The sequence below is a fragment of the Scyliorhinus torazame genome, chromosome 13, assembly GCF_047496885.1.
Source record: "Scyliorhinus torazame isolate Kashiwa2021f chromosome 13, sScyTor2.1, whole genome shotgun sequence".
Taxonomy (NCBI): Eukaryota; Metazoa; Chordata; class Chondrichthyes; order Carcharhiniformes; family Scyliorhinidae; genus Scyliorhinus; species Scyliorhinus torazame.
This window is the reverse complement of record NC_092719.1, coordinates 98641136-98654879: the sequence shown is the minus strand read 5'-3', so window position 1 is coordinate 98654879 and position 13744 is coordinate 98641136. Positions and strand designations below refer to the sequence as shown.

The following is a 13744-nucleotide window of genomic DNA, read 5'->3' as shown; positions in this document are numbered from 1 at the left end:
ATACAGTCAGTGAGGAGGTTATTCTCCCTAACTGATGGTTTAGTGATGGGGATACAGTCAGTGGGGATGTTATTCTCAGTAACTGAGGGTTTAGTGATGGGGATACAGTCAGTGAGGTGGTTATTCTCAGTAACTGAGGGTTTAGTGATGGGGGTACAGTCAGTGAGGAGGTTATTCTCAGTTACTGAGGGTTGGGTGATGGGGATCAAGTCAGTGAGGAGGTTATTCTCAGTAACTGAGGGCTCAGTGATGGGGATACAGTCAGTGAGGAGGTTATTCTCAGTAACTGAGGGTTGGGTGATGGGGATAAACTCAGTGAGGAGGTTATTCTCAGTAACTGAGGGCTCAGTGATGGGGATACAGTCAGTGAGGAGGTTATTCTCAGTAACTGAGGGCTCAGTGATGGGGATACAGTCAGTGAGGAGGTTATTCTCAGTAACTGAGGGTTTATTGATGGGGATACAGTCAGTGAGGTGGTTATTCTCCGTAACTGAGGGTTTAGTGATGGGGATACAGTCAGTGAGGAGGTTATTCTAATTAACTGAGGGTTGGGAATACAGTCAGTGAGGAGGTTATACTCAGTAACTGGGGGCTGGGGATACAGTCAGTGTGGAGGTTATTCTCAGTAACTGAGGGTTGGGGATACAGTCAGTGAGGAGGTTATACTCAGTAACTGGGGGCTGGGGATACAGTCAGTGAGGAGGTTATTCTCAGTTACTGAGGGTTGGGTGATGGGCATCAAGTCAGTGAGGAGGCTATATTCAGTAACTGAGGGTTGGGTGATGGGGATACATCAGTGAGGAGGTTATTCTCAGTAACTGAGGGCTCAGTGATGGGGATACAGTCAGTGAGGAGGTTATTCTCCCTAACTGATGGTTTAGTGATGGGGATACACTCATTGGGGAGTTTATTCTCAGTAACTGAGGGCTCAGTGATGGGGATACAGTCAGTGAGGAGGTTATTCTCCCTAACTGATGGTTTAGTGATGGGGATACAGTCAGTGGGTATGTTATTCTCAGTAACTGAGGTTTGGGGATACAGTCAGTGGGGAGGTTATTCTCAGTAACTGAGGGTTTAGTGATGGGGATACAGTCAGTGAGGAGGTTATTCTCAGTAACTGAGGGTTTAGTGATGGGGATACAGTCAGTGAGGAGGTTATTCTCAGTAACTGAGGTTTGGGGATACAGTCAGTGGGGAGGTTATTCTCAGTAACTGAGGGTTTAGTGATGGGGATACAGTCAGTGGGTATGTTATTCTCAGTAACTGAGGGTTTAGTGATGGGGATACAGTTAGTGAGGAGGTTATTCTCAGTAACTGAGGGTTTAGTGATGGGGATACAGTCAGTGAGGAGGTTATTCTCAGTAACTGAGGGTTTAGTGATGGGGATACAGTTAGTGAGGAGGTTATTCTCAGTAACTGAGGGTTTAGTGATGGGGATGCAGTCAGTGAGGAAGTTATTCTCAGTAACTGAGGTTTGGGGATACAGTCAGTGAGGAGGTTATTCTCAGTAACTGAGTGATGGGGGTACAGTCAGTGAGGAGGTTATTCTCTGTAACTGAGGGCTGGGTATACAGTCAGTGAGGAGGTTATACTCAGTAACTGTGGGCTCGGGATACAGTCAGTGAGGATGTTATTCTCAGTAACTGAGGGTTTAGTGATGGGGATACAGTTAGTGAGGAGGTTATTCTCAGTAACTGAGGGTTGGGGATACAGTCAGCGAGGATGTTATTCTCAGTAACTGAGGGTTTAGTGATGGGGATACAGTTAGCGAGGAGGTTATTCTCAGTTACTGAGGGTTGGGTGATGGGGATCAAGTCAGTGAGGAGGTTATTGTCAGTAACTGAGGGTTGGGTGATGGGGATACAGTCAGTGAGGAGGTTATTCTCAGTAACTGAGGGCTCAGTGATGGGGATACAGTCAGTGAGGAGGTTATTCTCCCTAACTGATGGTTTAGTGATGGGGATACACTCATTGGGGAGTTTATTCTCAGTAACTGAGTGCTCAGTGATGGGGATACAGTCAGTGAGGAGGTTATTCTCCCTAACTGATGGTTTAGTGATGGGGATACACTCATTGGGGAGTTTATTCTCAGTAACTGAGGGCTCAGTGATGGGGATACAGTCAGTGAGGAGGTTATTCTCCCTAACTGATGGTTTAGTGATGGGGATACACTCATTGGGGAGTTTATTCTCAGTAACTGAGTGCTCAGTGATGGGGATACAGTCAGTGAGGAGGTTATTCTCCCTAACTGATGGTTTAGTGATGGGGATACAGTCAGTGAGGAGGTTATTCTCAGTAACTGAGGGTTTAGTGATGGGGATACAGTCAGTGAGGAGGTTATTCTCAGTAACTGAGGGTTTAGTGATGGGGATACAGTTAGTGAGGAGGTTATTCTCAGTAACTGAGGGTTTAGTGATGGGGATGCAGTCAGTGAGGAGGTTATTCTCTGTAACTGAGGGCTGGGTATACAGTCAGTGAGGAGGTTATACTCAGTAACTGTGGGCTCGGGATACAGTCAGTGAGGATGTTATTCTCAGTAACTGAGGGTTTAGTGATGGGGATACAGTCAGTGAGGAAGTTATTCTCAGTAACGGAGGGTTCGGGAGACAGTCAGTGAGGAGGTTAATCTCAATAACTGAGCGTTGAGTGATGGGGATACAGTCAGTGAGGATTCTTAGTAACTGAGGTTTGGGGATACAGTCAGTGGGGAGGTTATTCTCAGTAACTGAGGGTTTAGTGATGGGGATACAGTCAGTGAGGAAGTTATTCTCAGCAACGGAGGGTTGGGGATACAGTCAGTGAGGAGGTTATTCTGAATAGCTGAGCGTTGAGTGATGGTGATACAGTCAGTGAGGATTCTCAGTAACTGAGGTTTTGGGATACAGTCAGTGGGGAGGTTATTCTCAGTAACTGAGGGTTTAGTGATGGGGATGCAGTCAGTGAGGAGGTTATTCTCAGTAACTGAGGTTTGGGGATACAGTCAGTGAGGAGGTTATTCTCAGTAACTGTGTGATGGGGGTACAGTCAGTGATGACGTTATTCTCTGTAACTGAGGGCTGGGTATACAGTCAGTGAGGAGGTTATACTCAGTAACTGTGGGCTCGGGATACAGTCAGTCAGGATGTTATTCTCAGTAACTGAGGGTTTAGTGATGGGGATACAGTTAGTGAGGAGGTTATTCTCAGTAACTGAGGGTTGGGGATACAGTCAGTGAGGAGGTTATACTCAGTAACTGGGGGCTGGGGATACAGTCAGTGAGGAGGTTATTCTCAGTTACTGAGGGTTGGGTGATGGGGATCAAGTCAGTGAGGAGGTTATTGTCAGTAACTGAGGGTTGGGTGATGGGGATACATCAGTGAGGAGGTTATTCTCAGTAACTGAGGGCTCCGTGATGGGGATACAGTCAGTGAGGAGGTTATTCTCCCTAACTGATGGTTTAGTGAAGGGGATACACTCATTGGGGAGTTTATTCTCAGCAACTGAGGGCTCAGTGATGGGGATACAGTCAGTGAGGAGGTTATTCTCCCTAACTGATGGTTTAGTGATGGGGATACAGTCAGTGGGTATGTTATTCTCAGTAACTGAGGTTTGGGGATACAGTCAGTGGGGAGGTTATTCTCAGTAACTGAGGGTTTGGTGATGGGGATACAGTCAGTGAGGAGGTTATTCTCAGTAACTGAGGGTTTAGTGATGGGGATACAGTCAGTGAGGAGGTTATTCTCAGTAACTGAGGGTTTAGTGATGGGGATACAGTAAGTGAGGAGGTTATTCTCAGTAACTGAGGGTTTAGTGATGGGAATACAGTCAGTGAGGAGGTTATTATCAGTAACTGAGGGTTTAGTGATGGGGATACAGTCAGTGAGGAGGTTATTCTCAGTAACTGAGGGTTTAGTGATGGGGATACAGTTAGTGAGGAGGTTATTCTCAGTAACTGAGGGTTTAGTGATGGGGATGCAGTCAGTGAGGAGGTTATTCGCAGTAACTGAGGTTTGGGAATACATTCAGTGAGGAGGTTATTCTCAGTAACTGAGTGATGGGGGTACAGTCAGTGAGGAGGTTATTCTCTGTAACTGAGGGCTGGGTATACAGTCAGTGAGGAGGTTATACTCAGTAACTGTGGGCTCGGGATACAGTCAGTGAGGATGTTATTCTCAGTAACTGAGGGTTTAGTGATGGAGATACAGTCAGTGAGGAAGTTATTCTCAGTAACGGAGGGTTCGGGAGACAGTCAGTGAGGAGGTTAATCTCAATAACTGAGCGTTGAGTGATGGGGATACAGTCAGTGAGGATTCTCAGTAACTGAGGTTTGGGGATACAGTCAGTGGGGAGGTTATTCTCAGTAACTGAGGGTTTAGTGATGGGGATACAGTCAGTGAGGACGTTATTCTCAGCAACGGAGGGTTGGGGATACAGTCAGTGAGGAGGTTATTCTGAATAGCTGAGCGTTGAGTGATGGGGATACAGTCAGTGAGGATTCTCAGTAACTGAGGTTTTGGGATACAGTCAGTGGGGAGGTTATTCTCAGTAACTGAGGGTTTAGTGATGGGGATACAGTTAGTGAGGAGGTTATTCTTAGTAACTGAGGGTTTAGTGATGGGGATGCAGTCAGTGAGGAGGTTATTCTCAGTAACTGAGGTTTGGGGATACAGTCAGTGAGGAGGTTATTCTCAGTAACTGAGTGATGGGGTTACAGTCAGTGAGGAGGTTATTCTCTGTAACTGAGGGCTGGGTATCCAGTCAGTGAGGAGGTTATTCTCAGTAACTGTGGGCTCAGGATACAGTCAGTGAGGAGGTTATTCTCAGTAACTGAGGGTTGTGTGATGGGGATACAGTTAGTGAGGAGGCTATTCTCAGTAACTGAGGGTTCAGTGATGGGATACAGTCAGTGAGGAGGTTATTCTCAGTAACTGAGCGTTGAGTGATGGGGATACAGTTAGTGAGGAGGTTATTCTCAGTAACTGAGGGTTGTTTGATGGGGATACAGTCAGTGAGGAGCTTATTCTCAGTAACTGAGCATTGAGTTATGGCGATACAGTCAGTGGGGAGGTTATTCTCTGTAACTGAGGGCTGGTGATACAGTCAGTGAGGAGGTTATTCTCAGTAACTGAGGGTTGGGTGATGGGGATAGAGTCAGTGAGGAGGTTATTCTCAGTAACTGAGGGTTTAGTGATGGGGATACAGTCAGTGAGGAGGTTATTCTCAGTAACTGAGGGTTGTTTGAGGGCAGCACGGTAGCACGGTGGTTAGCACAATTGCTTCACAGCTCCAGGGTCCCAGGTTCGATTCCCCGCTGGGTCACTCTCTGTGCGGAGTTTGCACGTTCTCCCCGTGTCTGCGTGGGTTTCCTCCGGGTGCTCCGGTTTCCTCCCACAGTCCAAAGATGTGCAGGTTAGGTGGATTGGCCATGCTAAATTGCCCTTAGTGTCCAAAATTGCCCTTAGTGCTGGGTGGGGTTACTGGGTTATGGGATGGGGTGGAGGTGTGGACTTGGGTAGGGTGCTCTTCCCAAGAGCCGGTGCAGACTCGATGGGCCGAATGGCCTCCTTCTGCACTGTAAATTCTATCTATGTATTCTCAGTAACTGAGGGTTTAGTGATGGGGATACAATCAGTGGGGAGGTTATTCTCAGTAACTGAGCATTGAATGATGGGGATACAGTCAGTGGGGAGGTTATTCTCAGTAACTGAGGGTTTAGTGATGGGGATACAGTCAATGAGGAGGTTATTCTCAGTAACTGAGGGTTTAGTCATGGGGATACAGTTAGTGGGGAGGTTATTGTCAGTAACTGAGGATTTCGTTGCAGACAACACAAAGGTTGGTGGAATTGCGGATATTGATGAGGACTGTCAGAGGATACAGCAGGATTGAGATTGTTTGGAGACTTGGGCAGAGAGATGGCAGATGGAGTTTAATCCGGACAAATGTGACGTAATGCATTTTGGAAGGTCTAATGCAGGTAGGGAATATACAGTGAATGGTAGAACCCTCAAGAGTATTGAAAGTCAAAGAGATCTAGGAGTACAGGTCCACAGGTCACTGAAAGGGGCAACACAGGTGGAGAAGGTAGTCAAGAAGGCATACGGCATGCTTGCCTTCATTGGCCGGGGCATTGAGTATAAGAATTGGCAAGTCATGTTGTAGCTGTATAGAACCTTAGTTAGGCCACACTTGGAGTATAGATTTCAATTCTGGTCGCCACACTACCAGAAGGATGTGGAGGTTTTAGAGAGGGTGCAGAAGAGATTTACCAGGATGTTGCCTGGTATGGAGGGCATTAGCTATGAGGAGCGGTTGAATGAACTCGGTTTGTTCTCACTGGAATGAAGGAGGTTGAGGCGCGACCTGATAGAGGTCTACAAAATTATGAGGGGAATAGACAGAGTGGATAGTCAGAGGCTTTTACCCAGGGTAGAGGGGTCAATTACTGGGGGGCATAGGTTTAAGGTGACAGGGGCAAGGTTTAGAGTAGATGTACGAGGCAAGTTTTTTACGCAGAGGGTAGTGGGTGCCTGGACCTCGCTACCGGAGGAGGTGGTGGAAGCAGGGACTATAGTGACATTTAAGGGGCATCTTGACAAATACATGAATAGGATGGGAATAGAGGGATACGGACCCAGGAAGTGTAGAAGATTGTAGTTTAGTCGGGCAGCATGGTCGGCACGGGCTTGGAGGGCCGAAGTGCCTGTTCCTGTGCTGTACATTTCTTTGTTCTTTGGATACAGTCAGTGAGGAGGTTATTCTCAGTAACTGAGTTTTGAGTGATCGGGATACGGTCAGTGAGGAGGTTATTCTCAGTAACTGAGGGTTGAGTGATGGGGATACAGTCAATGAGGAGGTTATTCTCAGTTACGGAGGGTTCAGTGATGGGATACAGTCAGTGAGGAGGTTATTCTCAGTAACTGTGCGTTGAGTGATGGGGATACAGTTAGTGAGGAGGTTATTCTCAGTAACTGAGGGTTTAGTGATGGGGATACAGTCAGTGAGGAGGTTATTCTCAGTAACTGAGGGCTGGGGATACAGTCAGTGAGGAGGTTATTCTCAGTAACTGAGGGTTTAGTGATGGGGATACAGTCAGTGAGGAGGTTATTCTCAGTAACTGAGGGCTGAGGATACAGTCAGTGAGGAGGCTATTCTCAGTAACTGAGGGTTTAGTGATGGGGATACAGTCAGTGAGGAGGTTATTCTCAGTAACTGAGGGCTGGGGATACAGTCAGTGAGGAGGTTATTCTCAGTAACTGAGGGTTTAGTGATGGGGATACAGTCAGTGAGGAGGTTATTCTCAGTAACTGAGGGCTGGGGATACAGTCAGTGAGGAGATTATTCTCAGTAACTGAGGGTTGGGGATACAGTCAGTGGGGAGGTTATTCTCAGTAACTGGGGGCTGGGGATACAGTAAGTGAGGAGGTTATTCTCAGTAACTGAGCGTTGAGTGATGGGGATACAGTCAGTGAGGAAGTTATTCTCAGTCACTGAGGGCTGGGGATACAGTTAGTGAGGAGGTTATTCTCAGTAACTGATGGTTTAGTCATGGGGATACAGTCAGTGAGGAGGTTATTCTCAGTAACTGAGGGTTTAGTGATGGGGATACAGTCAGTGAGGAGGTTATTCTCAGTAACTGAGGGCTTAGTGATGGGGATACAGTCAGTGAGGAGGTTATTCTCAGTAACTGTGCGTTGATTGATGGGGATACAGTCAGTGAGATGGTTATTCTCAGTAACTGAGGGCAGGGTATACAGTCAGTGAGGAGGTTATTCTCAGTAACTGAGGGCTGGGGATACAGTCAATGAGGAGGTTATTCTCAGTAACTGAGGGTTTAGTGATGGGGATACAGTCAGTGAGATGGTTATTCTCAGTAACTGAGGGCAGGGTATACAGTCAGTGAGCAGGTTATTCTCAGTAACTGAGGGCTGGGGATACAGTCAGTGAGGAGGTTATTCTCAATAACTGAGGGTTGGAGATACAGTCAGTGAGGAGGTTATTCTCAGTAACTGAGGGTTGATTGATGGGGATACAGTCAGTGAGAAGGTTATTCTCAGTAACTGAGGGTTTAGTGATGAGGATACAGTCAATGAGGAGGTTATTCTCCGTAACTGAGCGTTGATTAATGGGGATACAGTCAGTGAGGAGGTTATTCTCAGTAACTGAGGGTTTAGTGATGGGGATACAGTCAGTGGGGAGGTTATTGTCAGTAACTGAGGCTTTTGTGATGAGGATACAGTCAGTGGGGAGTTTATTCTCAGTAACTGAGCGTTGATTGATGGGGATACAGTCAGTGAGGAGGTTATTTTCAGTAACTGAGGGTTTAGTGATGAGGATACAGTCAATGAGGAGGTTATTCTCAGTAACTGAGCGTTGAGTGATGGGGATACAGTCAGTGAGGAAGTTATTCTCAGTCACTGAGGGCTGGGGATACAGTCAGTGAGGAGGTTATTCTCAGTAACTTATGGTTTAGCCATGGGGATACAGTCAGTGAGGAGGTTATTCTCAGTAACTGAGGGTTTAGTGATGGGGATACAGTCAGTGAGGAGGTTATTCTCAGTAACTGAGGGTTTAGTGATGGGGCTACGGTCAGTGAGGTGGTAATTCTCAGTAACTGAGGGTTGGAGATACAGTCAGTGAGGAGGTTATTCTCAGTAACTGAGCGTTGATTGATGGGGATACAGTCAGTGAAGAGGTTATTCTCAGTAACTGACGGCTGGGGATACAGTCAGTGAGGTGGTAATTCTCAGTAACTGAGGGCTGGAGATACAGTTAGTGAGGAGGTTATTCTCAGTAACTGAGCGTTGATTGATGGGGATACAGTCAGTGAAGAGGTTATTCTCAGTAACTGAGGGCTGGGGATACAGTCAGTGGGGAGGTTATTGTCAGTAACTGAGGGTTGAGTGATGGGGATTCAGTCAGTGAGGAGGTTATTCTCAGTAACTTGAGGATTGAGTGATGGGGATACAGTCAGTGGGAGGTTATTCTTTGTAACTGAGGGTTTAGTGATGGGGATACAGTCAGTGAGGAGGTTATTCTCAGTAACTGAGGGTTTAGTGATGGGGATACAGTCAGTGAGGAGGTTATTCTCAGTAACTGAGGGTTGAGTGATGGGGATACAGTAAGCGAGGAGGTTATTCTCAGTAACTGAGGGTTGGGGATACAGTCAGTGAGGAGGTTATTCTCAGTAACTGAGGGTTGAGTGATGGGGATACAGTCAGTGAGGGGGTTATTCTCAGTAACTGAGGGTTTAGTGATGGGGATACAGTCAGTGAGGAGGTTATTCTCAGTAACTGAGGGTTGGGGATACAGTCAGTGGGGAAGTTATTCTCAGTAACTGAGTGATGGGGATACAGTCAGTTGGGAGGTTATTCTCCGTGACTGAGGATTTAGTGATTGGAATACAGTCAGTGAAAACACAGGAACGTTCCAGAGAAAATCCCGCCCATGGCTTTGTCAGAGGGATGTCATGCCTAACAAATTTGATTGAATTTTTTATGGATGTGACCAAGTGTGTAGATAAGGGTAGTGCAGATGATGTAGTTTACAGATTTCAGCAAAGCCTTTGACAAGATCCCACACGGAAGACTTATAAGGAATGCAAATGCACATGGGATACAGGGTAACTTGATAAGGCGGATTCAAAATTGGCTTTGTTGTAGAAGACAGAGAGTGATGATCGACGGCTGCTTTAGTGTCTGGAAGCCAGTGTCCAGTGGTATACCACAGGGATCTGTGTTGGGTCCCCTATTGTGTGTCATTTATATAAACAACATAGATGACTATGTTGGGGTAGGTTCAGTATGTTTGAGGATGACACAAAGATTGGCCGGCATGGTTAACAGTGAGGTTGAGTGTCTTGGGGTACAAGAAGATATAGGCGGGATGGTCAAGTAGGCAGAAAAGTGACTGATGGAATCTAACCCTGAACTGAGGAAGGAGTAATGTGGCAAGGAAGTATTCAATGAATGGGCATTTCCGAGGAACAAAGGGATCTTGGTCTGTTTATCCATAGGTCGCTGAAGATAGATGGGCAGGTTAATCGGGTGGTAAAAAAGGCATATGCCTTTATCAGTCGAGGCATAGATAGCAGGCAGGCCATGTTGGAGTTGTATAGAACTTTGGTGATGCCACAGCTGGTGAACTGTGCGCAATTCTGGTCCCACATTATAGGAAGGATGTGATTGCACTGGAAGGGGTGCAGAGGCGGTTCACCAGGATGTTGTATGGGATGGAACATTTAAGTTAAGAGTTGTTATAGGCTTGGGTTGTTTTCGCTGGAGCAGAGAAGGGTGAGGGGTGACCTGATCGAGGTGTACAGGATTATAAGGGGCATGGAGTGGGTAGATAGAGAGCAGCTGTTCCTCTTAGTTGAAGGGTCAGTTATGAGGGGACACACATTCAAGGTCAGGGGCAGGAATCTTGGGGGATTTGAAGAAAAGCTTTTTTACCCAGAGGTCTGGAATGCACAGCATGGGAGGGTGGGAGAGTCGGGTTGCCTCACATTCTTTAAAAAGTACCTGGATGAACACTTGGCAAGTCATGACATTCAAGGCTATGGACCAAGTGCTGGCAGGATTTAGGTAGACAGGTCAGTGTTTTTGATGTGTTGGTGCAGACTCGATGGGCCGAAGGGCTTCTTCTGCACCGTATTATTCTGTGATTCAATCAGCAGGGACCATTGTTAAGGCCCACCAATTTGAAACAATCTATTGGCGCACAGCCAGGTCCATCACGATATGTCAGCACTGATCTCCCTTGAATCTGCTGATCCAGAATATAAACAACTCTTTGCAACCTGCCTTGCCCGAGGTCATAAGTCAATCCTCAATTTACCAGCCACTTGAATTAAAGGTGAAGTTAATCTTGAAGATATAGGCATATTATCATAGATTATCATAGAATTTACAGTGCAGAAGGAGGCCATTCGGCCCATCGAATCTGCACCGACCCACTTAAGACCTCACTTCCACCCTATCCCCGTAACCCAATAACCCCTCCCAACCTTTTTTGAACACTAAGGGCAATTTAGAATGGCTAATCCACCTAACCTGCACGTCTTTGGACTGTGGGAGGAAACCGGAGCACTCGGAGGAAACCCACGCAGACATGGAGAGAACGTGCAGACTCTCCACAGACAGTGTCCCAGCAGGGTATCAAACCTGGGACCCTGGCGCTGTGAAGCCACAGTGCTAGCCACTTGTGCTACCGTGCTGCCCTATAGAATAGCAGAAATTAAAAGGAAAAAACAAGAGACAGACAGGGATTAAAGGATCATAAAAAGAATCATAGAAAATCATAGATGGCCGAATAGCCTCCTTCTGCACTGTAGGGATTCTATGAAAAGTTATAGCACAGAAGGAGATAATTTGGCCTACCATGTCCATGCCAGTCCGTTCACACATTAATTTTATCCTGTTCACCTTACCTCTTCTCATAATTTTGTACACAATTAAGTCATTCCTCAACCTTCTTTGTTCCAAGAAAAATAACCCCAACCTATCTGATCTCTCCTCGTAGCTACACTTTTCTATCCCTGGCAACATTCTTGTAAACCTCCTCTGTACTCTCTCCAGAACAATAACATCCTTCCTGTAATACGGTGACCAGAACTGGCCACAGTACTTTGGTCGGAGAATCCCCGGGGGGTGGCACGAATACCGCCCCGCCACCCTTGCGCCATTTTTTGGGCGGGGGTGGGAATCACGCCATGCCGGTCGGGGGCCATTGGCAGGGCCCACCCAATGATTCTCCGGGCCCCAATGGGCAGAGCGGCCGTCCATTTCTGGCCAGTCCCGCCGGCGTGAATCACTCAACTCACGTACCGGCGGGACCCGGCAGGTAAGTCGGCGGGGGCGGTACTCGGGGGGGCGCGGGCGGATCCGACCCCGGGGTGGGGGGCCCCCTCGGTGGCCTGGCCCGCGATCGGGGCCCACTGATCTACAGGCGGGCCTGTTCCGTGGGGGCATTCCTTTCTTCCACGCCGGTCTGAGAATGCGCGGAACCATGCCGGCGGTTCCGCGCAGGCGCGAGATCATGCCGGCCCTTCGCCGCATGCGGCTGGAGCGGCGCCAACCCTTCCACCGTCCACCTAGCCCCCAAAAGTGCGGAGAATTCCGCACTTTCGGGGGCCCGTTGACGCCGGAGTGGTAGGCGCCGGTTATCCCGCCGGCGTGGGGACTTAGTCCCGCAGAAGGGATAATCTCGGCCTATGTCTTTACTTTTATGTTCTATAGCTCTGCCAATGAAGGACAGCATTCCATATACCATCGGACCCTTACACTATAACCCACCAATCCTGCACATCTTCTGACACAAAGGAGCAATTTTAGCATTGACAATCCACCTAAACTGTACAGCGAATCAGATAATCCCCAAAGTGAAGAAAGAGGCCATTTGACCAATTGAGTCTGCACCAACCCTCCAAAAGAGCACCCAATATTCAGCCTGGAGCCCAGATACCAGTGGCGTACTGCAAGTTTCAGTTCTGGGTCCTCTGCTGTTTGTGATTTTCATTAATGACTTGGTTGAGGGAGTTGAAGGGTGGGTCAGTAAATTTGCAGACGATACGAAGATTGGTGGAGTTGTGGATAGTGAGGAGGGCTGTTGTCGGCTGCAAAGAGACATAGATAGGATGCAGAGCTGGGCTGAGAAGTGGCAGATGGAGTTTAACCCTGAAAAGTGTGAGGTTTTCCATTTTGGAAGGACAAATATGAATGCGGAATACAGGGTTAACGGTAGAGTTCTTGGCAATGTGGAGGAGCAGAGAGATCTTGGGGTCTATGTTCATACATCTTTGAAAGTTGCCACTCAAGTGGATAGAGCTGTGAAGAAGGCCTATGGTGTGCTAGCGTTCATTAACTGAGGGATTGAATTTAAGAGCGGTGAGGTGATGATGCAGCTGTACAAAACCTTGGTACGGCCACATTTGGAGTACTGTGTACAGTTCTGGTCGCCTCATTTTAGGAAGGATGTGGAAGCTTTGGAAAAGGTGCAAAGGAGATTTACCAGGATGTTGCCTGGAATGGAGAGTAGGTCATACGAGGAAAGGTTGAGGGTGCTAGGCCTCTTCTCATTAGAACGGAGAAGGATGAGGGGCGACTTGATAGAGATTTATAAGATGATCAGGAGAATAGATAGAGTAGACAGTCAGAGAATCTTTCCCCGGGTGGAACAAACCATTACAAGGGGACATAAATTTAAGGTGAATGGTGGAAGATATAGGGGGGATGTCAGAGGTAGGTTCTTTACCCAGAGAGTAGTGGGGGCATGGAATGCACTGCCTGTGGAAGTAGTTGAGTCGGAAACATTAGGGATCTTCAAGCAGCTATTGGGTAGGTACATGGATTACGGTAAAATGATATAGTGTAGATTTATTTGTTCTTAAGGGCAGCACGGTAGCATTGTGGATAGCACAATTGCTTCACAGCTCCAGGGTCCCAGGTTTGATTCCGACTTGGGTCACTGTCTGTGCGGAGTCTGCACATCCTCCCCGTGTCTGCGTGGGTTTCCTCCGGGTGCTCCGGTTTCCTCCCACAGTCCAAAGATGTGCTGGTTAGGTGGATTGGCTGTGATAAATTGCCCTTAGTGTCCAAAATTGTCCTTAGTGTTGGGTGGGGTTGCTTGGTTGTGGGGATGGGGGGGGGAGGTGTTGACCTTGGGTAGGGTGCTCTTTCCAAGAGCCGGTGCAGACTCGATGGGCCGGGTGGCCTCCTTCTGCACTGTAAATTCTATGATAATCTATGATTAATCTAGGACAAAGGTT

At 47.5% G+C, this 13744-nt stretch overlaps 1 protein-coding gene across 3 annotated transcripts in view; it reads left to right on the top strand.

Annotated features, from left to right (window-relative positions):
* LOC140388204 (cyclin-dependent kinase 16-like) overlaps window positions 1–13744 on the top strand; it is a 688814-nt gene that overhangs the window by 395870 nt on the left and 279200 nt on the right. The window lies entirely within an intron of this gene.